This window comes from Protopterus annectens, chromosome 2.part2 (genome assembly GCF_019279795.1).
Source record: "Protopterus annectens isolate FY-2018-M chromosome 2.part2, PAN1.0, whole genome shotgun sequence".
Taxonomy (NCBI): Eukaryota; Metazoa; Chordata; order Ceratodontiformes; family Protopteridae; genus Protopterus; species Protopterus annectens.
This window is the reverse complement of record NC_056730.1, coordinates 704,719,907-704,746,104: the sequence shown is the minus strand read 5'-3', so window position 1 is coordinate 704,746,104 and position 26,198 is coordinate 704,719,907. Positions and strand designations below refer to the sequence as shown.

The window sequence follows — 26,198 nt, the reverse complement described above, 5'->3', positions numbered from 1 at the left end:
AAAGCATTTTAAGAACAGTAATTTTACATTTTTTTTAAATATGAAAAACTACAGTTTAAGTAATTGTACCAAATTACACATAATATGAAAACTTTGGTTAAGAATTAGATACAAGTTATGTGACAATGATTTCAGTAGTTAAAGAAATGTTAGCCAGTTTATAGAGAAATTAAAGGTAAATTAGTCAAATATAAACAGGAACTGCAAAACGAAGAGAGAGAAAAGCAGACTTATGGTGTAGTTAGAAAGCCAGGGGAAAGAAATTGATAAAAGTAAGGAAATGAGTGAAAAAGGGAGAGTAAGGAGATGTAAGTCATGAATAGGTGCTATTTCATATTTAGAGGATATAGTTTATCCTGGTGTTAAGAACGGAGCCAGATTTTTGGCTAGAAGTCTTTCAAAATGGTTTTGAAGGATGGAAGTGAGGTTATTGACTTGATAGCTACAGTTCCAGACCTTAGCAACATGGTACAAGTGCACAATGTCCAGCAGATTTGATACGTTTGTGGACAGACTGGAATTTTTGGTCATTAAATCGTAATGACCGAATGAGAACATAATTGTGTAGAATTTTGTTTAGTGATGGCAAGCAGAAGCCGTATATATGTTAGTTGACTGGGTACTTCTAACCAGTTAAGGCTTTTTAGTGCTATACATTGGTGGGTTCCGAAAAAGATATTTGCTGCAAATTTAGCAACTTTGTTATAGCATTGTTCAAGTTTTGATTTTTGGGATGCCTGAAGGTTTGTAAGGATGGGAAGCCATAAGGAACTGTGTGGAGGAGATGAGAAATGGCAAGTGTAGCTTTAGTTGTGGCAGTGTGAAAGATTTTGGCTCTATAAATCACCCCCTAGTTCTTGACAAGTTTTTCTTATGCAGTTTTGTATTTGCAGGTCAAATTTAAGATGGTCATCCACTATCATCCATAGCAATTTGCTATGAGAAGTGACTTCAGTGGTTGTATTACCAAGAAAGAGGACATTTTTCCACATGGGAGAAGGATTGGGGGGGGGGGGTAATTTGTTTTTTGTTTATGGTTGAGCACAAATTGTGAATTACAAAGCCATGTTTCAGTAGCTGTTAAACCTTCCTGAGTAGTATTTGGAGATGTGCCATGTTGTCAGATGTACAGTCATCCATTTAATGTATTTGGAAGGCCTTTTTTGTGGAGGGTGTTAGTGAGAATTTTAAAGAGGAAGAGACCAACGATGAAACTTTAAGGTACACCTGTGGGGATTGGGAGTTACGGAGAGAGGATGGCGTTAAATTTTATTAACTACCATGGAAGGAGGGCTGAGAGAGACCTGATGAGGATAATGATGAGACAAGTCTAGAAATAAGGAAGAGGCTAGTTTGCTGTTATCTCTAGCTTTATTGACAGTATCTGTATAGGTTAGAAGTGCTGTGTTAGTACTGTGGGAAGGACAGAAACCATGCTCTGTGGGGGATGGGAGTTCCTCCTGCAGGAGGTAGTTTTGATGATTGTGTTTTTGAATATATTTTTCAAGTATTTTGGTCAGGGAGGATAAGACTGCTTATAGGTTTGAAGTTACTAATGTTGGTTGAGTTTCCTCCTTTGCTCATTGGGATAATTTGTGACTTCTTTTAGAGAGAAGGGAATGTGGGATTCCTGTATTTGACCTATTTATAAGGATTGAGACAGGGTAGGCAATGCTGTTGGCTGCTAATGTATGGTACTCAATTGGAAGGTCATCAGCTGAAGTAGAGCATGATTTGAGTAATTTTATATAAGATGCGGGCACAGATTTGAAGGTGGAAATGGATATGGTGATGCGAGTCTGCTGGGCAGGATTAGGATTTAGTTGTTGGGGAATCTTTGATTAGAGAAACTGTACTATCTATGAAATAAGAGTTGAATTACATTGCGGTTATGAGTTATTGGGAGAGGAGTTAGAGTTAAGTTTATGGCTGGGATGTAAAATTTCTTTAATGGCAGCCCAGAGTTTTTTAGGGCTGTGTTTACTACTATTCTGAAAGTTATTGTAATATAATTTTTTGTCTTCATTAATTTGTTTTTTAGTATGATTGTAAAGAATTCTGAAGTTTTCATGGCAACATGTTTTATATTTTTGCTGTTAATTCCATGATTTTTCTGTAGCCTGCATTAGTATTGTACTCTCTTTTGGATAACCAGTTTGCATTATTTGTTTTTAGTCTGTTCATTTAGGAGATGCAAGGGTATTTAGGCTATTCAGGTAAAATGTATTGAATTTATTTACAGCATCATCTAAGGGGAGGATTTTTAGGATGTTGCAGTTAATAGATGTAGATTAAACTTTAAAGGTTGTGTGTTTTGTAAACCTACTGTTTAAGTAGATGGGTGAGATGTCTGGTTGTGTTGATTAGGAAATGTTCACAGAGACGGACATTGTACCAGAGGTCATGAATTTGCCAGGATCTGGTATAGGATACAGTATAATAGGGAATTTGATGTCTTGTAATGTGAGTGTGGGCTATTACTTTTTGAAATCAAATAATTTCATGCTAGGTGTAGAGGAGTTGAGTTTGTCCAATTGACATTCACATCACCTAGTAGGGTTTTTCTTGTGGATCTGTTATGGATGTCTTCCAGTGTAGCTGTATTGTCGCCAGGAGGGGAATGTTAAGAACAATAATACTTATTTGTTTATAATTTCTTTTCAGGAAAGTAATAACAAGCTGTGCTGAATTGAATTTTGGTATTGGTTTGTTGAAAGGGGAAATGTGATTGTTGAGAAATATTGAAGCAATATCAATACCTCTTCTGTTTATATGATTATTAAGGATGATGTTATAGTCAGGAGGTGCAATTTTGGAGTTGTTTATCCTGGGTTTATAGCTAGGAGATGAAATTTCGGAGTCGTTTATGCTGTGTTTAAACCAAGTTACAGTGGCAATGTCAGGCTTACGTTGGGTAATCCAGGAATGTAGTGACAGGTTCTTGCATTAGCATACTGAAACTTAAAGGGGGACTTCACCTATCAACTTACATTGCTGTTGTACTGGGCTTTTATTACCCTTTTCACTTGTTTTCATCCCACAGTTAGCAGCAATATTTCTACCAGTTTGCTTAGTTATACTTTGTGTTTGCACCATAATGTTGTATTTTTTAACAGAATTGTATTTGTAAAAATATTTGAGGAAGTGCACCTTCATTATGCATGGTTTGGTGTGAAATTAACACATCCAAGAAATTCGAAGACAAGTCATAATCAGTCACTGGCAGCACAGTGGATTAGTGTTTAAAGTTGCTGCTTTACAAATCCAGGATCCAGATGCAGATTTGGCCTACAGTAGTCCTTATGGGCCCTCTACTCTCTCTCTCTGTTTGGTTTTGTACCACTTCCCGTAAAAAGTGCTGGCTGATTGGCTACTTAAAACTTTGTCTGTATTCACCTTCATATTTGCATCCTTGCCACTCCCCTCATGACTGAAAAGTGACTTTGAAATAATTTTACTTTTTTTCCTTTCATTTTTACTTTTTTAAAACGCCTTTATTAAATCATCACATAAGACATAACCACACATACATTACTAGAAAAGAGACGAAACCATATTAACATTTTTCATTTATATACATTGTACATGTTGTCTTTATAACAACTGTTATTCAGTCCAGCAATTACGCAAATCCTTCAATTCTTGCCTTCCCTTAAACCTCACGTACTACGCTCCTACAGAATGTTATCCTGCATGCATTGCTCCCACAGATTCCATTTATTTCTACGTAATTTGCTCCATCACTTTTCTGAAGATCACATTTTCAGTTCTTTTATCTCATTTGAAGTATTCAGTAGTTGATTTAAATTTTGATTTTGTTTTTGTAGTAATTATGTTTTTGGCAGGCAATAGAGTTAAACGTAAAGCCTTACTATGTCTAGGCAGTTCAGATCCTGTGTCCTAGGTGAAAAGAATTGCTTCCTTAGTCACAGCCATTTGCTTCCTCAATGTTTCTGAGAAAGTGTCTGTTGGGATTTTTTAAATCCGCCACCTCATTACACCCCCCAAAAAACTAAATAATTTAACTTTTTGAGATAAATGTATTATGGCAGTGATTTCCACTTCTCCTCTTTGGTAATTCTTTGGAAGATGGCTAAACAGTTACAGCAGCCAGATAGATAGTGTAGCCTAGAGTGCATGAGGCATTCCCTGATGTTCATTGTGTTACACTGCTGCAGTCATCACACTTGGGTTATCCTGCCGTCAGGCGGTCCCGCAGTTGGCCAGAGTTCCAAAGTCTTGGTCCGGCGTCAGTTGCTGTCGCTTCTTCCCTGACGTCAGTGCGCCAGGGGTATATAAGAGGCATCCGACGCCATTTTCTTCAGTCTTTCTTGCCGTACGGTGCCCGAAGCAGAAGCAGTTCGCAAGTGCCAGTCGGCTGACTCCTGAGATTTTCAAATCGAATTTCAGACCGAAGTCTTCAATAAAACGAAGTACCCCGTTGGGGAACCTTTTCTTGCCTCAGTCCGATGTCAGAAAAAGTTAACAATTGCATTTCTTGTGGGAAGCAAATACCTCATAGGTTTAACAAACGAACTATAAAACGTCGGTTTGATTTCGGCCGACATTATTTTGGTAGGAAATTTAATTATACCATGCCGTCGGAGCAACCGACCGGAATGCATAAAAAAACAGAAAGATAAGGACAGGCAGCCGAGACCCAAACCAGACTCTGAGGCCTCTGCTAGGTCGGTCGCCGGTTTTCAGTGAGGTGCCTACGCAGCCCCTGACGACCGCTGATTCAGAACCCCAGGCGGCATCCGATTCCCAAGAGGAGAATGCTAGGCCTTCACAACCTTTATCTTTAGGCCCTTCCGACTCCATGGCTGAAGGAGATTCCGGTGCAGTTGAAACGCCTTCAGTTGCAGAAGGTGTCTTCAGACCGACTACACTCACTATTAAATCCTATGCAAAGCTGAAAACTCCTTTAAAAGTAAAGAAGACTGTACAGCAGTCTCCAGTACAAGGCCCCATGCCTAAGAAACAGATGCTTAAGATGGCTGAAGACTTAATTACTCTAATCAGGGGTTCCCATCCCCCTCCTGATAAAAGGCCTAGACAGGAGGAGGACTACGCTTCCTCGGACCAGGTTTCAATGTTCTCAGATTCTTCTGGGGAACAGGAATATTCTTTTCCCCCTTATGAAGACTCTGATGCTGAAGAGTCTATTCCTTCAGCATCTCCCCCAGAAGACTACTCTTTTGGGGAAACTTTACATACCATGAGGGAACATTTCCACTGGGAAGGCCAGGATTACTCTGATTCTAAGAAAAGGCTCTGAGAGTTCCTTTTACTACCCCACTTGCTATTCCACCAGTGTTCGACATTGTGGATGATGATCAGAATCTAGCCTTAACCCAGATTCACTACCTCCTGCACCAGCCAAACCAGACAGATACTACAGAGTCCCTGACTCGCACAAATTCCTATGTAAAAGCATTGTTGCTGACCCAGAAACCATTTCCCAGGGTCCCAAAGGGGTTAAGGCCTCTATTGCTAAAAATCCTGTACTCTCTGAAAGGGATTCTAGAGCACTAGACAGATGGGGAAAGAAAATATATACCTCAGCTACTCTAGCTATGAGGGCCTTAAATTGCCAGTTTCACATGCTGAAATGTCAACAATATTTGATGTCTCAATTAAAGCAAGAAATGGTCACACACACAGAGCAGCCTGATTACAAGGAAATGCAAGGTTTGTTGCATGCAGCTGAACAAGTGGGAAAACATACTTTGCAATGTGGATTTGATTCATTGGAAGCTTCTTGTAGAGCAGCAGTCATACGTAGGCATGCTTGGTTAAAAGAACAAACTTTACCTGATCATGTAAAAGCAAAGTTATTGGGTGCACCTTTACAGCAGGATGTTTTATTTGGTGTAAAAGCAGAAGAGGTTTTAAAGAAAATAGAGGATAAGGCAAAATCTATGCAGACGGTCAAGGATTTTTTACAGGTTCAACCCCCCTCGTTTCAGCAGAAATTGGCCAACCAAAAACTGGTCCTTTCCAGTTTCTGACAGACCACAGAGGGGCAAATACAGACGCCCAAGGGGCAGAGGTCAGTCACAAGGCTCTTACAAGCCTCGACAATGGGGTGCCACAACCCAGAAAGGAGGAGAAGACAGGTCTCAAACTACCAGAAGACAAACACAATGACTTGCCCCTCAGACTGCCATGCAAATCCCTCTTGGCAACTCCCTTGGGAGGAAAGCTAACACTTTTTGCAGACAACTGACGCATCATCACAAAAGATAAATTGGTCCTAAATATTGTATCTCAAGGATACAGATTCCACTTTCACACTTTACCAAGGATAAAAGGAATGCCAAACCTGCCACCAAATCAATGGGCAGAGGCTCAAAAACAAATTACAGCTCTCATGGACATGAGAGCCATTCAACAGGTTCCTACACAGGAGCAGGGACAAGGATTTTACTCAAGACTCTTTCTAGTTCCCCGAAAGGACAAAGCTTGGAGACGTATTCTGGACCTCTCAATTCTAAACACATATCTCGAAGTACCCAAATTCAAGATGCTAACACTACAGCAACTTCTTCCCATGCAAGAAGGCTTGGCTAGTAACACTGGACCTCAAGGAGGCATACCTGCATGTCCCTATCAGACAAAATTGCAGAAGATACCTCCGATTTATAGCAGGTTCAACCCATTACCAATTCTCTGCACTGCCCTTTGGCTTATCTACTGCGCCCAGGGTCTTCACAAAATGCCTGGCACCAGTAATTGCATACTGCAGACAAAGAGGAATCCAAATATATCCATACCTGGACGACTGCCTTATTCAAGCAGAAAGCAAGGACATTCTTTTAAAGCATCTGGCGTTTGTCAAAAACCTATTAAGTTGCCTAGGGTACACAGTAAATGAAAAGAAGTCAAAACTAGTGCCCTCACAAGACATAATATTCCTGGGTGCCAGCTTAAATACAACGGCCCAGATGACTTATCTCACGCCAGACAAGCAAGGACAACTGACTCAATACATCACAATGATGGCAACAAAGACCCAACTCCCTGCAAGAAAAATTCTGCAGGCCTTGGGATTCATGGCATCTTGCATACTACTAATACCATATGCAAAACTGCATATGAGGAAATTACAATGGTACCTGAAAAGCGTATGGACTCACCACAGCCACAGCTTGGAAACAATAATACCACTCATTCCCTGCCTTCAACAGTAGTTTCTATGGTAGGCTCAGGCATGTCACCTCAACAAGGGTAAGACTTTTACCGTACCCACAGCCAGGCAAACTATAACAACAGATGCTTCGGATTATGCCTGGGGAGCACACATGGCAGGACAGTGTATTCAGAGCAAATGGTCTGCAGATCAAAGGCATCTACATATCAATCAAAAAGAGATGCTAGCTGTACAAAATGCCCTAACAGCTTTCAAGGACCTACTACATCTAGGACAGCTACTAATAAAGACGGACAACACCACAGTGATGTGGTACATAAACAAGCAAGGGGGCACACATTCCTACCCCCTATGCAGGCAAGCAATGACCTTGTGGAACACAGCACTGACCTACCAAGTTCAACTACAAGCACAATTCCTGCCAGGAAAGAAAACCACATTGGCAGACGATGTAAGCAGAAACATTATAGATCCTCACGAGTGGAAACTAGATCCACAAGTATTCGCAATGATAACTCAAAAATGGGGGAGCCCAGACATAGATCTGTTTGCCTCCCCCCAAAACTACCAACTATGGAAATTTTGCACAAGGACAATATCACACACTAGCTTGGAAAGTGGACACCCTCTCATTCAGTTGGAAAACATTAACAGTGTATGCTTTTTCTCCACTGCCTCTTCTGGCAAAGGTGCTGCTGAAAGCCAGATTAGAGAGGCCACAAATGATACTCATTGCTCCAGACTGGCCACGCCAACACTGCTATCCAATACTAAGGAACATGGCTCAAGGCCCACCATGGATTTTTACCTCAAATGCCTCACCTGCTCACTCAGCAAAACAATCAGATTCTACACAGCCAGCTCAAGACTTTAAATCTGGCTGCAAGGCAAATTACCTAAACAACAAGTCAACACTTTTCTCTAAAGCTGTTATGGATGTCATTCTGGAGGCCAGGAGGCCCAGCACCAGGAAAGCATATTCAGACAAATGTAAAAGATTCTGCACCTGTAACCAGGCTAAAGGCCAGAATCCCGTTGTCCCAAATATTCCTCAGATTCTACAATATTTAACTGAGATGTTGCACAAAGGACTTTCCTTTTCATCTATTAAGATCTACGTCTCAGCTATTTCAGCTCAGTACAACACAGATCCTCCTATATTTTCACATCCATTACTAAGACAGTACCTCAGAGGGGCTAAGAACATAAGACCGCCCTGGAGAGCACCAACACCAACTTGGGATCTCAACTTTGTTTTGGAAAAACTTACACTACCGCCCTTTGAACCAGCTTTTACAGCTGATTTACAGTTTCTGTCATGGAAAACTGCCCTGCTGCTAGCAATAACTTCAGCACGAAGAGTCTCAGAGCTACAGGCCCTAATGGCAGTGGAGCCTTTCATCATTTTTCATCAAGACAGAGTCGCTTTATGAACTAACCCTTCCTTTATGACAAAGGTGGTATCCAGTGTGGCCCTAAACCAAACCATTCATTTGCCCACCTTTTATCCAAACCCCCAGAACAAAGGGGAAAGGCTCCTACACTCTTTGGACATTCACAGGCAATTACGTTATTACTTGGATAAAACTAAGGCTTTCAGAAAATCTGACCAGCTCTTTGTATCCTATGCTGCAGGATCACAAGGAAAGGCTGTCTCAAAACAGACCATTTCAAAATGGATAGGGCATTGTATCCGTTTCTGCTACACACACCATGGGAAACCTGTACCTGGTAACATTAGGCCCCATTCCACCAGGGCTACAGCAACATCAACAGCCTTCCTCAGAGGGGCACCAACCAAGGATATTTTGGAGGCTGCAACTTGGAGTTCAATGCACACCTTCACCAGGCAACACTTATCTCTATACTCTAAAACCAGAGCAGGCTTTGCCACTGCATTTCTGCAGGGCCTACTAGCTTCTCCAAACCCTGTTCAGTTCCACCACCCATCCTTAGCTTTGGGATTCAACCCAAGTGTGATGACTGCAGCAGTATAACACGATGAACATAGTACAGTTTTGTACCTACCATAAATGTAGATGTTCGAGTGTTCACACTGCTGCAGTCCAGGTTACCCATCCCCTCTGACCTAGCTGAACTTTTCTATACCTTTCTATCCTGTACAACCTTTGTGGTGTATTTGCTTGTAACTGAAGTTATTCCTTTTATTCCTTTTATATGTTTTATTAGCAATATGTATTGCCTACCTACTTGGGGGCACCTGACATCTGGGTCAAGAAAAACTGAAGAAAATGGCGGTGGATGCCTCTTATATACCCCTGGCGCACTGATGTCAGGGAAGAAGTGACAGCAACCAACGCCGGACCAAGACTTTGGAACTCTGGCCGACTGCGGGACCACCTGACGGCAGGATAACCCAAGTGTGATGACTGCAGCAGTGTGAACACTCGAACATCTACATTTATGGTAGGTACAAAACTGTACTTTTCTGACATTGATGAAGCTTTCACAGCAGAAAAATTGTGGTACACTGATACCCTTGTACTATTTAAACAGTGTGAATGGTCATAACAGCCTGGAAATGAAATCGAGCTGTTCAGGCTTATGTCTGACCTACAAGGCATTTTCTGATCCAGCCCTGATGAAAATGTTACATATTCACAAGAAAAATTATACAAGGCTCTTGTGCCATTAGCCTAGTAATCACCTATGAACTTAGATGCGTGGCAGGTAACATTGGCATCATAGTGTTATAGTTTCACATTAGACTGTCTGACAGGTTTGAGAGGGCACTTAGTGGAATTTAGCATTCCAGCAGTTCTCTCCTACACCATTTTGGGTGTCCCACCTTGTTAGGAACAGGGCGATGTGATGCCCTGAGAATAGGCCAAGTGGAAAGGTTTAAGGACCCATACTTGGAGGTGTGTATACAGTCTGCAGAATCTGAAAGATCTATGAAATTTTACATTGCATCTTACAGAACAGGCATATGTGTCTGCCCTGCAGTGTTGTTCTTAGTGTTTCACTGTTGCAGTCATCACATTTTGGTTATCTGCTTGCAGTAGCCCTCATTCGGCTTGATTATCAAAGTCTTGGGTCCTCCGTCGTTTGCTGTCTCATCTTCCATGACTACAGGTAGTCAGGGGTATAAAGCATGCAGCCAATGCCATTACATCAGTCTTTCTTGCCGTGCTGTGCCCGAAGCAGAAGCAGTTCACAAGTGCCGGTCGGCCGACTCCTGAAATTTTTGTTTTCGAGTTTCAGAACCGAAGTCTTCAACTAAGCTAAGTACCCGGTTAGGGAACCCTTTTCTTGCTCTAAACCGATGTCAGTAAAAGTTAACAATTGTATTTCTTCTGAAAAGCAAATACCTCATAAAGATTTTAATTCGTACTCCATTCCTTGCTTAGGCCCAGACCACAACGTACCTCGCTGTCTGTTTTGTGCCTTATTCAAACCTCGAACTATGCGTCGTCTGTATATTTGCGCTTCTAAATATTTTGGTACTCTGTTCAATTATCCAGAAATGGCTTCGGTAAGCCACCCGATTACCGACATTCCAAAAAAACGCAAAGATAAAGACAGAGACGGACCGCATAGGTCCAAAGCTGCCGACGACGCTTTTCCTAAGCTAGTAGCCAGTTTGCCGGTACACAGTGAGGCGCTTTTGCAGCCCCTGATACCCGCTACTTCAGATTCGCAGGGCTCTACTGAGACCTATTCGGAGGCCGGTATGCTGCGAGATGCTTCTTCGACTATGAAACCTGCGGATGTCTCTACATTGGATGGGTCCGGAGCTGCTGTGCAGGCACCATCATCTGAGGGTACATTCAGGCCTACTGACTTGCATATTAAACTGACGCCATCTTCTTCAACACCTAAAACTCAATTCATGCCTAGAAAACTGATGCCCAGACAGCATGGTCAGGCCCCTCTGCCTAAAAAACAAATGATAAGAATGGCTGAAGTCCTTATTACTCTAATCGGGGGAAGCCACCCTTCCCCCTCTAAGAGACCTAGGACTGATTTTCCTTCGGACTCTTCTGATCAGGACTCTGAAATTTCTGTTTCCTCTGATGACCAGGATTTACCCTTATCTACATATGAGGATTCTGATGCAGAGGACTCCATTCCCTCTGCTTCCCCTCCAGAAGATTTCTCTTTTGGTGAAACTTTCCATACTCTTAGGGAGCATTTTCGCTGGGAAAGCCAGGATTACACTGACTCCAAAAAGAGGCTTAGGGATTTCTTACTCCTGCCTCAACCCAGGCGTTTAGCTATCCCTCCTGTAATGGCATTGTTGTTGATGCCTTCTCAGAATCTAGCCTGGCCCCTGACTCTCTACCTCCTACTCCCAGAAAACCTGATAGGTATTACAGGGTCTCTAACTCTTACAAGTTCCTCTTTAAAAATCCTACTGCGGATCCTGAGACCATTTTACAGGGACCCAAGGGCATTAAGGCTACTACTGCCAAAAATCCTACCCCCTCTGATAGAGATTCCAGTGCGCTGGATAGATGGGGTAAGAAGGTATACACTTCTGCAACCTTGGCCATTAGGGCCTTAAACTGCCAGTTTCATATGTTAAAGTATCAGCAGCATATTATTGGATTGCTTAAACAGAAAATGATGTTGATTCGTGACTGTGCTGAAAATAAAGATTTATAGGATTTAATGCATTCTGCTGAACAAGTTGGAAAACATACTTTGCAATGTGGTTTTGATTCATTAGGGGCATCTTGCAGGGCTGCTGTCACTGGGTCTGTACTTAGAAGGCATGCTTGGCTTAAGCAGCAATCTTTGCCAGATCGTGTTAAAGTTAAATTGTTGGATGGAGCCAACCAAGACCGCCTGTATGGCAACAAAGCAGAATTACGAGGAAAAAGCTAAATCTATGCAAACTGTTAAAGATTTCCTACAAGTACAGCCTCTCAGATTTAGTAGGCATTGGCCTTCTAAGAATTGGTCCTTTCCTGCCTCTTCCAGGCCTTCTCAGTCCAAACCCAGAACCAGTAGAACACCCAGGCTTCAGTCCCAAGGTACTCACAGGACTAAAGCAGTGGGGGGCTCCCACTTCCAAAGCAGGGAGTAGTAAGACTCCCCATATGGTAAACTGTCTCAATGACTTAACTTTAAACCTTCCAAGCCCTGCACAACTGGCTGTTCCTTTAGGAGGAAAGATTGCCCTACAGGCAAAAAATTGGGAGCTCATTACCCAGGACAAATAGATTTTAAATATAGTTTCCCAAGGATACAGATTCCACTTCCACTCCTTCCCAACCCCAAACGGTTGGCCAAATCTACACCCAAATCAGTGGGGCGGAGGCTGAAAAGCAAGTTCTCTCTCTAAGCATCAGGGCTATTCAATCTGTCCCAGAAGAAGAATGGGGAAAAGGTTTCTACTCAAGGCTTTTTCTGGTACCCAGAAAAGACAATTCCTGGCTTTCTATCCTGGACCTGTCTATCCTAAACACATTTTTGGTAATCCCAAAATTCATGATGCTAACTCTTCATCAGCTGCTTCTGTGCTAGGCAACGATGCCTGGTTGGCAACATTGGCTTTAAAGGAAGCCTACCTGCACATCCCAGTAAGGGAATCTTGCAGAAGATACCTACGCTTCCAAGCAGGCTACATGCACTACCAGTTCTCTGCACTGCCCTTTGGCTTATCTACTGCGCCCAGGGTATTCACAAAGTGCCCAGCTCCAGTCATTGCATTTTGCAGGCAAAGAAATATTCAGATATACCCATACCTAGACGATTGTCTAATTCAGGCAGAAAGCCAGGACATACTATTAAAACATCTGGCATTTGTAAAGAAATTGCTAACTTCTTTGGGGTACACCATAAACAAAAAGAAATCGCATCTTGTACCCTGCCAACAGATGGTATTCCTGGGAGCAAGCTTGAATACAGCTTCCCAGATGGCCTACCTCATGCCAGAGAAACAAGTTCATTTGACAGCCTACTGCAAACTACTGGCCACAAAGACCCAGCTATCTGAAAGGAAAATACTGCCAAGCCCTGAGGTTCATGGCCTCCTGCATTGTACTAATTCCATATGCAAGACTGCATATGAGGAAACTGCAATGGTATCTAAAAAGCCTGTGGTGCCAACATTCTTGGGATCTAGAATCAATGATTCCTATCATACCTTGCGTACAGATAGAGTTCCTCTGGTGGGCAGAGGCCTGCCACCACAACAAGGGACTGCCATTCATTCCACCCCCTGCCACTCAAACCCTAACAACAGACGCATCAGCTTATGCATGCAGGGCTCACTTGGCAGGGAAGTGCATTCAGGGCAAATGGAACCCAAGTCAAATGGGCCTACATATCAATCAAAAAGAAATGTTAGCTGTACAGAATGCTCTGACAGCCTTCAAGGACCACATTATTCCAGGACAATTATTGTTAGACGGACAACACCACTGTTATGTGGTACATAAACAAGCAGGGAGGAACCCACTCGTATCCTCTCTGCAGACTAGCCATGGCTTTGTGGAACATAGTCTTGAGCTACCAAGAGCACCTACAGGCTCAATTCCTGTCAGGAAAGCTAAATACACTGGCAGATGACCTAAGCAGAAATCTCATGGACCCACACGAGTGGAAATTGGAACCATAGATATTCAACATGAGATACACCTATTTGCCTCCCCCCAGAACTACCAATTGGACAAGTTTATGCCTTTCCCCCTCTGCCTCTCCTCTCCAAGGTGCTGCTAAAGATCAAACAGGACAAACCAAGGACAATACTGATTGCACCAGTCTGGCCACACCAACACTGGTACCCTCTCTTGCACAGTGTGTCACTGCTGGTACCATGGCACCTGCCTCAGACCCCTGCCCTTCTGTCCCAGCAGAAGGGGCAGATTCTGCACCCACAACTTCAAACCCTGAACCTGGCAGCCTGGCTAATTACCTGATCTCTCCATTATCATCCCTCAGTAAGCAAGTGATGGATGTCATTCTGGAGGTAAGGAGGCCTAGTACTAGAAAAGCCTATGCTGAAAAATGGAAAAGATTCTGTTCCTGGGGCCAAACTCAGGGGATAGGCACAGCAGCGCCCAATTTACCGCAGATACTTCAATACTTAAATGAGATGCTTCACAAGGGCCTTTCCTTTTCCTCCATCAAAATTCATGCCTCAGCCATTTCAGCTCATTACAATACAGAACCACCCTTCTCTCATCCACTGCTGAAGCAGTTCCTCAAGAGGGTTTAAAAACTTAAGACCACCCAGGAGAGCCCCTACTCCAGCCTGGGACCTTAACTTTGTATTGGAAAAGCTCACTCAGCCTGGGACTTTAACTTTGTATTGTAAAAGCTCACTCTTACCTCCATTTGAGCCAGCTGCAAATGCAGAGTTGAAATTCTTTTCTTGTAAAACAGCCTTCCTTCTAGCCATCACTTCAGCAAGAAGGGTGTCTAAATTACAGGCCCTCATGGCAGTGGAGCCTTTCATCATCTTTCATGTGGACAGGATGTCCCTCAGGACCAATCCCTCCTTCATGCCCAAGGTGCTATCCAGTGTGGCATTTAATTAGTCCATTTATTTGCCAACCTTTTTTTCTAATCCACAGAACAAAGGGGAACAAATACTGCACTTCTTGGATGTGCACAGACAACTTAGATTTTACTTGGACAGGACTAAACCTCTCAGGAAGTCTGAACAGCTGCTGGTTGCATTTGCTGCAGTGGCAGAGGAGAAGGCCATTTCAAAGCAAACCATTTCTAAATGGATAGGCCATTGCATTCATTTCTGCTATAAGCACCATGGAAAACCTACTCCACAGGGAATAAGACCACATTTAACCAGGGATGCATCTACCTCTTCAACCTTTCTCAGAGGTGTCCCTACCAGGGACATAATAGAAGCTGCTACCTGAAGTTCTGTACATACCTTCACCCAAGCATCATCATCTGCCAATTTTTTTCTAAAACCAGAGCTGGCTTTGCCACTGCAGTCTTGCAGAGACTTATAGCCGGTCCTAATATCTAATTACCTCCACCCATCCTTAGTTTTGGGAATCTACTCAAATGTGATGACTGCAACAGTGAAACACGAAGAACATAGTGCAGTTGTGTACACTTACCATAAATGTAGATGTTAGAGTGTATTCACTGTTACAGTCCTGGTTACCCTCCCTCCAACCCCCTGACTTCTATTGACTATATCTCTATTCTTGTTTGCTATGCTTAAAGCTTTTTTGGTGTGTTTGCTTTTTTGTTGGAGGTGTAACCTTGTATATAATTGCTTCCCATTATGGGGGGCACCTGACATCTGGGGCAAGAAAAACTGATATAATGGTGTCGGCTGCATGCTTTATACCCCTGACTACCTGACGTCATGGAGGATGAGACAGCAACCGACACAGGACCCAAGACTTTGTTAATCAGGCTACTGCAAGCAGATAATCCAAATGTGATGACTTCAACAGTGAATACACTCGCACATCTACATTATGGTAAGTGTACACAACTGTACTTTCTGAAGCAGGCTGCATTCGTTTAATTATTGTGTTCTTTCATCATTAATAACTTATGGGGTAACACCACGTATTTAACAGAAAGCTGTTTTACTTTTCCTGACAATAGTCATCTTTTCTTTGATGTAATTGGCTCTATGGCTTAGAGGGATGAAATCCTGACTGTGACCCAGAAAACTTGGGCTCTGTTAGCAGCCCAGGCACTGGACGAATTGAAGAGGGGTAAGAAGTGAGTGACGAGGCCTGCGACTGTTTTATTTTGGCAGGCATATGGAGTGTGCAGGAACATGCTAGACTCAGCTGATGCCACTGCTCCCGGGTGGAGACCAGGGACAAAAATCAAAAGCATATTACTGCCCTGCCCACAACTAAACAAGCTAAAGGGTGTGTCACAGTAGTGTTCATAGATGTGTGTGTGCACCCCCCACAAATCCCTCTTGCGTCATCTTGCAATTTTGGAGGAGTTGTGGCATTTAAAACACTTGTTGAACCACTGTATGATAGCTCCTTTCCTGGCCTCATTCCACACATGCTGCATGATGATTCACATCTCTGCTTCAGCTTACAGGCTCCTCCAAGAGAGGGGGGGCCCTTCTCATTGAAGGGTTTTCACTGTGGTTTGGCTAAATGATCAAGAATTATGGGGGAATCAAAACATCTGTGAGCTGGCTAGGACACATCTGAAGTATCTGGGAGGAAAATTTTCTTAGATTTAAATAAACACAAAGTTGATCTAGATTGGAGTGTTGGCAGAGTAGTTAGGAGCAGAACAGTATTGGATATAGTTTGGCAAACCTGAAAGAGAAATGAGGTGCTAAGCAGCGTTGTACCTTATAATTGCATTCTGACACTGATGATGGGCATTTCCTGTACCCTTGTTTATTTCTGTCTTCTAAATTCCATAGAATGTTGGTGTCCATTTATTCTTAGTGGTGAGGAAAAATAATTTTTACACTCCTCCACAGTTGTGGGCTGTAGTTGCAGGATGTTTGTGTTTCACTGTTGCAGTCATTACAATCTGGGTTATCCTGCTGGAGGCTACCCGCAGTCAGCCTGAATTCCAAAGTCTAGGTCCAGCGTCGGTTGCTGTCGCCTCCTCCCTGACGTCAGTGCGCCAGGGGTATAAAAGATGCAGCCAACGCCATTTTCTTCAGTCTTTCTTGCCGCGCGGTGCCTGAAGTAAAAGCAGTTCGCAAGTGCCAGTCGGCCGACTCCTGAGATTTTCAAGTTCGAATTTCAGATCCGAAGTCTTCATTTAAAGCTAAGTACCCTATTGGGGAATCTTTTTTTCTTGCTCCAGACTGATGTCAGAAAAAGTTAATAATTGTATTTCTTGTGGGAAGCAAATACTTCATAAGGATTTTCATTCTTACTGTATTCTTTGCCTAGGCCCTGACCACAACGTTGCTAGTTGTCGGTTTTGTGCTAGATTTAACCAACGCGCTATTAAGCGTCGGTACGATTTTGCATTTCATTACTTTGGCAGACGATTTAATTATATAATGCCGTCGGAACAGCCGACTACCGGAGTTTACAAAAAACACAAAGAAAAAGAAAAGGACAGGCATCCGAGGTCCAAAACCGACAACGAGGCTTCTTCGTGGCCAGTCGCCGGTTCTCAGTGAGGCTCTTTCGCAGCCCCTGATGACCACTACTTTAGAGCCGCAGGCCAATACCGACTCCCACGCGGAGACAACCAGGCCTACAGAAACTCAAGGTATTGGACCTTCGGAAACCATTCCCTCAGATCGGTCCAGAGCCGCTGAGCAGGCATCTGCTTCTAAAGGCGTTTTCAGGCCTACACAGTTGTATGTTAAAACGACTTCAGCTTCAAAGGCAAAGACTAAATCAGCTTTAAAGACAAAAAACAAGTATAACAGCCCCATGGACAGGCCTCCATGCCTGAAAAACAGATGCTCAAAATGGCCGAAGACCTGATTACTTTGATCAGGGGTTCTCATCCCCCTCCTGACAAGATGCCTAGGCAAGAGATAGAATATGAATCTTCAGGTCAGGTTTTCATTTCCTCTGATTCCTCTTCTGATCAGCAATACTCTCTTCCTCCTAATGAGGATTCTGATGCTGAAGAATCTATCCCCTCAGCTTCTCCACCTGAGGATTATTCTTTTGGCGAAACATTGCATACCATGAGGGAGCATTTCCATTGGGAGAGCCAAGATTATTCAGAATCTAAGAAAAGGCTCAGAGACTTTCTTTTACTACCTCAGCACAGGCCCATTGCTATTCCACCTGTGCTGGACATTGTAGATGATGTATTTTCAGAGTCCATTCTGACTCCTGACTCCTTACCTCCAGCTCCTGTTAACAGATACTACAGGGTTCCAGACTCCCACAAATTTATTTTTAAAACTCCTGCTGCTGACCCAGAAACTGTCTCTCAGGGTCCCAAGGGGGTCAAGGCTTCAACTGCAAAAAAACCCATCCCCCTCTGATAGAGATTCCAGAGCACTGGACAGATGGAGAAAAATGATTTACACTTCTGCTACCTTGGTTATAAGGGCTTTAAATTGTCAGTTTCATATGCTTAAATATCGGCAATACATAATGTCACTGCTTAAACAGAAAATGTTGACAAATTCTGAATGTGCAGAGAATAAAGAAATGCAGGGTTTATTGCATGCAGCTGAACAAGTTGGAAAGCATACTTTACAATGTGGATTTGATTCTTTGGAGGCCTCCTGCAGAGCTGCTGTTACGGGTTCTGTCATTAGGAGGCATGCTTGGTTAAAGGAACAGAATCTGCCTGATCATGTTAAAGCAAAATTATTAGATGCTCCATTACAGCATGATACCTTGTTTGGTGTTAAAGCAGAAGAGGTGTTGAAGAAAATGGAGGACAAAGCCAAATCTGTGCAGACAGTCAAGGATTTCTTACAGGTACAGCCTCCAAGATTTAGCAGACATTGGCCTACAAAGAATTGGTCCTTTCCAGTGTCAGACAGGCCACAAAGAGGCAGATACAGACGCCCTAGAGGCAGATCCCAGCCCCAAGGCTCATACAGGTCTAAACAATGTGGTGCTTCTACCTCCAAAAGCAGAGACGACAAGTCACAGCCATACGGAAAGCAGTCCCAATGACTTCCACCTGCCAGCGCCAAGCACTTATCTACTGGCAGCTCCTTTAGGGAGAAAACTAGCACTTTTTTCTCAAAACTGGCACCTAATCACCCAGGACAAATGGGTCTTGACCATAGTTCCACTTTCACACCCTGCCAAGGGCAAACCGTATGCCATACCTGCCAAAAAATCAATGGGCAGAGGCACAAAAGCAAGTTTTATCCCTCAAGGACATGAGGGCCATTCAGCAAGTACCACAGCAAGAGCAGGGACAAGGATTTTACTCAAGACTTTTCTTGGTGCCCAGAAAGGACAAAGCCTGGAGGCCAATACTGGACCTATCTATTCTAAACACATACCTGGATATTCCAAAATTCAAAATGTTGACTCTGCAGTAGCATATGCTGCAAGATCACAAGGAAAGGCTATCTCAAAGCAGACTATTTCAAAGTGGATAGGTCACTGCATTCATCTATGCTATTTCCAACATGGCAAATCAGTGCCTAAGGGCATTAGGCCACATTCAACCAGAGCAGCAGCCACTTCAGCAGCCTTCCTCAGAGGAGTGCCCATCAAAGACATTTTGGAGGCTGCAACCTGGAGTTCAATGCATACTTTTACAAAGCACTACCACTTACCACTCTACTCCAAATTCAGGGCAGGCTTTGCCACTGCAGTTCTGCAAGGCCTCATAGCCGCTCCTAATTCTATTTAGTTCCAGCCTCCCAACCTTCGCTTTGGGATTCAACCCAATTGTAATGACTGCAACAGTGAAACACGATGAACATAGTACAGTTGTGTACCTACCATAAATTTAGATATTCAAGTGTATTCACTGTTGCAGTCCAGGTTACCCACCCACCATCCCCCTTATCTTTGCTGGACCTTACTTGTACTTCACTATTCTACACAACCTATGTGGTGTATTTGCTTGTAGATGAAGGAAACTTGTTATTTAGTGCATGCATGCTTTATTGACATATTTTTAGCCTACCCTTTTGGGGGCACCTGACATCTGGGGCAAGAAAAACTGAAGAAAATGGTGTCTGCTGCATCTTTTATACCCCTGGTGCACTGACGTCAGGGAGGAGGCGACAGCAACCGACGACGGACCTAGACTTTAGAATTCAGGCCGACTGCGGGTAGCCTGCCAGCAGGATAACCCAATTGTAATGACTGCAAACAGTGAATACACTCGAACATCTACATTTATGGTAGGTACACAACTGTACTTTTCTTGGCTGCCTTAGGCTTCGGAACATCGAAATGAGGGATTTTAGTGTAATTGCTTTTGCAGTCGTGAGATGATATTGTGAGTTACTGCAGGATCTGAGTATTGTTTGTATATTATACTGCACTTCTATCTCCATAAGTAGAATTATTTGTATAAAGTAGCTGTTTGTTTTGAATTGTGGGACCTTAGTCAGGAATTTTCATAAGCAGTTGTGGGAGAATTGTAAATTACTGCAGGATCAAAGCATCATTTAGCCATTTATTACTGCATTTTGGGGTGCAGCATATAGTTTTGTTGCCTCACAGAAAGAGGTTCCCTGGTTCGATTCTTGGCTTGGGGTACCTTCTATGTAGAGTCTGCATATCTTCCCTGTGTTCGTGCAAGTTTCTTGTGGGTGCTCTGGTGTCTTCCCGCATTCCAGAGACATGAAGTAGGTGGATTACACACACTAAATTGACAGCTATGTGTGCATGTGCGAGTATGTGGTGTGGAAGTACAGTGGCAGGGCTAGCCACCCAGTGGTATAAACCATGGCTATAGATGATTGTCATTGTTTGAGCTGACACCCTGACCCCATGGGCAAAAATGGGAAAAAGTGTGTGTGTGTGTGGGGGGGGGGGGGTTGGATGGATTTTTCCATAAACAGTGTTACTGGTAAATCTGTGTCTGGTCTGGTACTTTAAACTGTAGTTGGGACTGCAGTACTGACACTATTGTAATTTTTGCAATTTTTTTTTTGCAGGAGTTGTGCTTCTACAGCTATTTACATTTACACTTCAGAGTCATATATTCTATTTATTTACCTACTTAGAGTTGCTCCAATGCTTTTGTTTGTTACATTGCTACTGCTTTCCCTAGTTCTTGTGTGTCCCTCAGCCCCCATTAATGCATTGAGTACTTCTCTCCCTACTGTTCGTACACTTAATTTATTGATGTTCTTGTTTCACTGTTGCAGTCATCACCTGTGGGTTATCCCTGCTGTGGTAGCCCTTGGCCGGCCCGAATACCAGAGTCATTGTTTTCTTGCGTCGGCTGCAGTCGCCTGTAGTCTGACATCAGGTCGTCAGTGCTATAAAGCAAGGCAGCCGATGTCATTACATCAGTCTTTCTTGCTGTGGAGCCTGTAGCAGAATCGGTTCACGAGTGCCGGTCGGTCGCTACCAGAAGTTGATTTTCAGCTGAAAACGTCTAAAGCTAAGTACCCCGTTTGGTATGCTTTTTTCTTGCACTAGCCGATGTCCGAAAAAGTTAACAGTTGTCTCGCCTGTAGAAAGCAGTCCCCACACTGAGTCTTCCATTCTTACTGTGTCACTTGTTTAGGCTCAGACCACATTGTCCGCCATTGCTGGTTCTGTACCCTCTTTAATGCGAGAAGAATTCGCCATAGAACTCTCTTTGAAGATAGTTATTTTCGTGTTCTGTCTTCGCATTCCGATATGGCATCTGTCAGCCAACAGTCTGTGGACATTCCGAAAAAACATAGAGATAAAGATAGAGCCAGACCGCACAAGGCCAAGCCTTCCAAAGATGCTACCACTAAGCAGGTTTTCAGTTCTCCGGAATTCAGTGAAGAGTTTTCACAGCCCATGAAGCCCTATTCGATTTCTAAACAGGCCTCTACCCTGACACTTTCGGAGTCCAGTATGCCGCAGAAATCTGTTTAGTCTTCCGAGCCTTCGGCTGTCTCTGCCTCGGTTGGGTCCAGAGCCGGGACGCAGGCACTGGCTTCCGAGGAGGCATTTTGCACTACCAAATCTTGACAAAAAACAATGTCTTTGCATCCGACTACCATTTCTCTCAGATTGATGGATTCTCTCAGGCATAGTAACCAGGCCACTCCTAGAAAATCTGCTTCTAGCTGCTATCTTGCTACTGCTTCACCACCTCAAGCACAAATGCTTAAAATGGCGGAGGATCAAATCTTCCTTAACCGGGGTAGTCAGGCCACAACTTCTAAAAGGAAAACGCACCCTTCTCCAGAAATTGGCAGAACATAATTCTGAGGAATCAGACTGTTCAGTTTTTGAAGAGGAACAGCATTTCTTAACTGCTTATGAAGGTTCAGATACAGAGTAGTCCATCCCTTCTGCCTTCCCTCCAGAGGACCTTTCCTTTGGGGAAAGCCTTTACTCCTCAGGGAACATTTCCAGTGGGAATCTCAGGACTTCCCATAGTCTAAGAAAAGACTTATAGAGTTTCTGGACCTGCCCCAGCACAGACCTCTGGCCATCCCCCCTATTTTAGAAGTAGTGGATGATGTTTTCCATGAATACAGCTTAGCCCCTGATGCCCTTCCTCCTGCTCCCAGTAAAGCTGACAGCTACTACAGAGTACTGGATTCTCACAAATACCTGTACGGAAATCCTGCTGCAGACCCAGAAGTCATTACACAGGGACCTAAAGGAGCTAAGACTAGTTCTGCCAAGAATACTCTTCCTTCTGACAAAGACTCCAGAGCTCTGGACAGATGGGGTAAAAAGGTATACACCTCTGCAACCTTAGCCATCAGAGCACTCTATTATCAGTTCCAGAAGTTAAAATATCAACAACACACTTTGGAACTATTAAAAACAGAAGAGTGCTACCTTTCCTGATCGTGCCAATTCAAATCATCAAATTTACTGCACTCTGCTTGTCAAATGGCCAAACACTCATTACAATGTGGATATCACGCCCTAGAAGCCTCCAACAGGGCAGCAGTGACAGGATCTGTTGTTAGGAGACATGCATGGCTGAAGGAACAACGTCTCCCTGATCATGTCAAGTCTAAACTTACTGATGCACTCCTAGATAAGGAATGCTTGTTTGGGGAAAAGGCAGAAGAGGTGCTTAAAAAGATGCAAGACAAAGCAAAATTTATGCAAACAGTAAAAGATTTCTTTCAAGTTCAACCTTCCAGATTCAGCAGGAACTTTCCCCTCTAAGCACTAGGCCTTCCCTGCACCTAGCAGACAGGGCCAAGGTAAGCCCCTGTGCAGGTTAGCCATGAGCCTCTAGCTTACAGCCAGCTCCAAGTCTCTACACCTAATTGTCCAATACCTACCAGAGGTCAACAGCACCCTGGCAGACCACCTAAGCAGAAACTTACTGGACTCCCACAAATGGCAGTGCCACAGGGAAATCTTTCTGCAAATCACTCAGGAGTGTGGGACTCCGGAAGTGGATCTCTTTGCCTTGCACCTCAACCACCAGCTGCAAATGTTTTGTACCAGGGAGTATCACCTTCTAGCGTAGAATGTGGATGCCTTGACCTTCCCCTGGAACTCCCTGTTTGTGTATGCATTCCCTCCTCTGCCCCTTATTCCCAAGGTACTGATCAAAATAAGGGAGGAGAGACTAAAGGACATCCTCATTGCTCCAGATTGGCCCAGATAGCTTTGGTACCCCTTACTGTGCAGCCTGACCTTACAGCCCCCCAAGCAGCTTTCCCTGATCTCAGACCTCTTGAAGTATGTGAGGGGGACGATACTGCACCCAGACTTAGACTGTCAATCTTTCAGCATGGCTTATACCTTAAAAGCTAACAAGGAGTCTTTGTTAAGCAAACAGGTCCTAGACATCATCACAGAGGCCAGAAGGCCCAGCACCAGAAAATCATACTCAGGGAAATGGAAAAGATTCTGCTTCTGGAACCAGTCCAAAGGGGGTCAGTACCTCCCATCCGTCCATCCCTCTTATCCTGGATTACCTAGCCAAGTTGCTCATTACTGGTCTCTCTTTCTCCTTTATTAAAATTCATGCCTCAGCCATTTCTGCCCATTACGATTCAGACCCACCCCTCTTCTCTCTCATCCTTCGATAAAGCATTTCCTCATAGGGGCTTCTAATATTAGACCTCCTAGAAGGCCTCCCATGGCACCCTGGGACCTGAATTATGTTCTAGAACAACTAACCTTCCCTCCTTTCGAACCTGCTGTTGCTACAGAATTGAAATACCTGTCCTGGAAGACTGCCTTCCTACTAGCTATCACATCAGCTGGAAAGGGTATCAGAACTTCAGGCTGTCCTGGCTGTTGACCCCTTCATCATTTTACATGCAGACAGGGTCTCCCTGAGGACTAACCCCTACTGTATGCCCAAGGTGGTATCTGATGTGACCCTCAACCAGGCCATACACCTTACCCACCTTCTTTCCCAACCCTCAAAACAAGGGGGAAATAATTCTACACTCGCTAGACGTGCACAGACAACTCCGATACTGTCTGGACCGTGCTAAACCATTCAGAAAAACAGACCAACTACTGGTCAGCTTTGCCCCTGGGCCAGAGGGAAAGCCTATTTTTAAACAAACCATTTCCAAGTGGATATCGCACTGTATCCATTTCTGCTAGAGACTACATGGGAAAAACCCTTCCTAAATCTATCCATACCCATTCCACTAGGGTAGCCTCCACTTCCACAGCATTCCTCAGAGGAGTTCCCACCAGGGACATCTTGGAAGCTGCACCTGGACCTCTGTCCATACCTTTACAAAGCATTACCTCCTACCTCTTTTTTTCTATGTCTAAGGCAGGGTTTGCCTCTGCAGTTCTGCACGGCCTGTTGACCCGTGCCTAGGACTCTTACCTATACTTCCACCCCTCTTCTCAGCTTTGGGAGTCCTCCCCACTGGTGATGACTGCAACAAAAAACACAAGGAACATAGTACAGTTGTTTACACTTACCAGTTGCAGCCCTGGATGTTCTTCGTGTCTCAGTGTTGCAGTCATTACATTTGGGTAATCTGCTGGCAGGTTGCCCTCCGTCGGCCTGAATAACAGTCTTGGGTTCTGTCTGTTGCTGTCTCCTCTTCCATGATGTCAGGTTGTCAGGGGTATAAAACATGCAGCCGATGCCATTTTAACCAGTCTTTCTTGCTGTGCGGTGCCCGAAGCAGAAGCAGTTCGCAAGTGCCAGTTGGCTGACTCCTGAAATTTTCGTTTTCGAGTTTCAGAACTGAAGTCTTCAAACTAAAGCTATGTACCTCGTTGGGGAAACTTTTTCTTGCTCCTTACTGATGTCAGTAAAAGTTAATAATGGCACTACTTGTGGGAAGCAAATACCTCATAAGGATTTTCATTTGTAGGGCTGCAGTGGAGGTGCTGCGGTAGCGTTGTCGCCTCACAGTTAGACGTTGCCCGTTCGATTCTCAGAGCATCTTCTGTGTGTCAACATGCGTGAATGGGCGTTCCTTCGTTGAAGGTTGTGCGTTAGGCCTGGCAAGCCAGCACATAAAAATCTACTGCCAATCATTAGCGGACCGGAGTTCCGCTGCGACCCCTAACCGGGAAAAGCCGAAAGACACAAAGAAACTGTATTCCTTGCCTAGGCCCTGATCACAATGTGCCTTGCTGTCGGTTTTATGCTAAATTTAACCAACGCACTATTAAGCGTCAGTATATTTTTGCTTCTAAATATTTTGGCTCAAGATTTAACTACCCTGAAATGTCGTCGGTTAGCAATCTGACTACCGGATTTCACAAAAAATGCAAGGAAAAAGACAGACTGACTGTCGAGGTCCAAAACCGACGACGACAATTCTCCTAAGCCAGTCGCCGGTTCGCCGGTACTCAGTGAGGCACTTTCGCAGCCCCTGATACCCGCTACTTTTGAGTCGCAGGCCTCTACCGAGGCCCATTCGGAGTCCGGTATGCCGCGAGATATTTCAACTATGGAACACGCGGATGTCTCTACCTTGGATGGGTCCGGAGCCGCTGTGCAGGCACCGGCTTCTGAGGGTGTATTCAGGCCTACGGACTTGCATATTAAATCGACGCCTCCTTCATTACTAAGGCCTAAATCTTGATCCATGTCTAAAAAAACAATGCCCAGGCCACATGCTCAGGCCCCTATGCCTAAAAACAAGTGATAAAAATGGCTGAAGATCTAATAACTCTAATTGGGGGTAGTCACCCCCCCCCCCAAAAGAGGCCTAGGACTGAGCTTGATTATGAATCTTCTGATCAGGATTCTGTTTCTTCTGATGACCTGGATTTGTCCTTACCTACTTAAGAGAATTCTGATGCAGAGGATTCTATTCCCTCTGCTTCCCCTCCTGAGGATTTTTCTTTTGGTGGGACCTTACATACTTTAAGGGAGCATTTTCACTGGGAAAGCCAGGAATTTTCTGATTCAAAAAAGAGACTTGGAGATTTCCTCCTTCTACCTCAGCATAGGCCTTTGGCTATTCCTCCTGTATTAGGCATTGTTGATTATGTTTTCTCGGAATCCAGTTTGGCCCCAGATTCCCTGCCTCCTTCTCCTAGTAAACCTGACAGATACTACAGGGTTCCTGAGT

The 26,198-nt window shown here is 43.9% G+C and overlaps 1 protein-coding gene across 1 annotated transcript in view; it reads left to right on the top strand.

Moving 5' to 3' along the window:
- The window catches only part of PTPRA (protein tyrosine phosphatase receptor type A), a gene marked incomplete in the record, with an annotated part of 4,245,980 nt that overhangs the window by 2,333,554 nt on the left and 1,886,228 nt on the right, over positions 1-26,198 (top strand).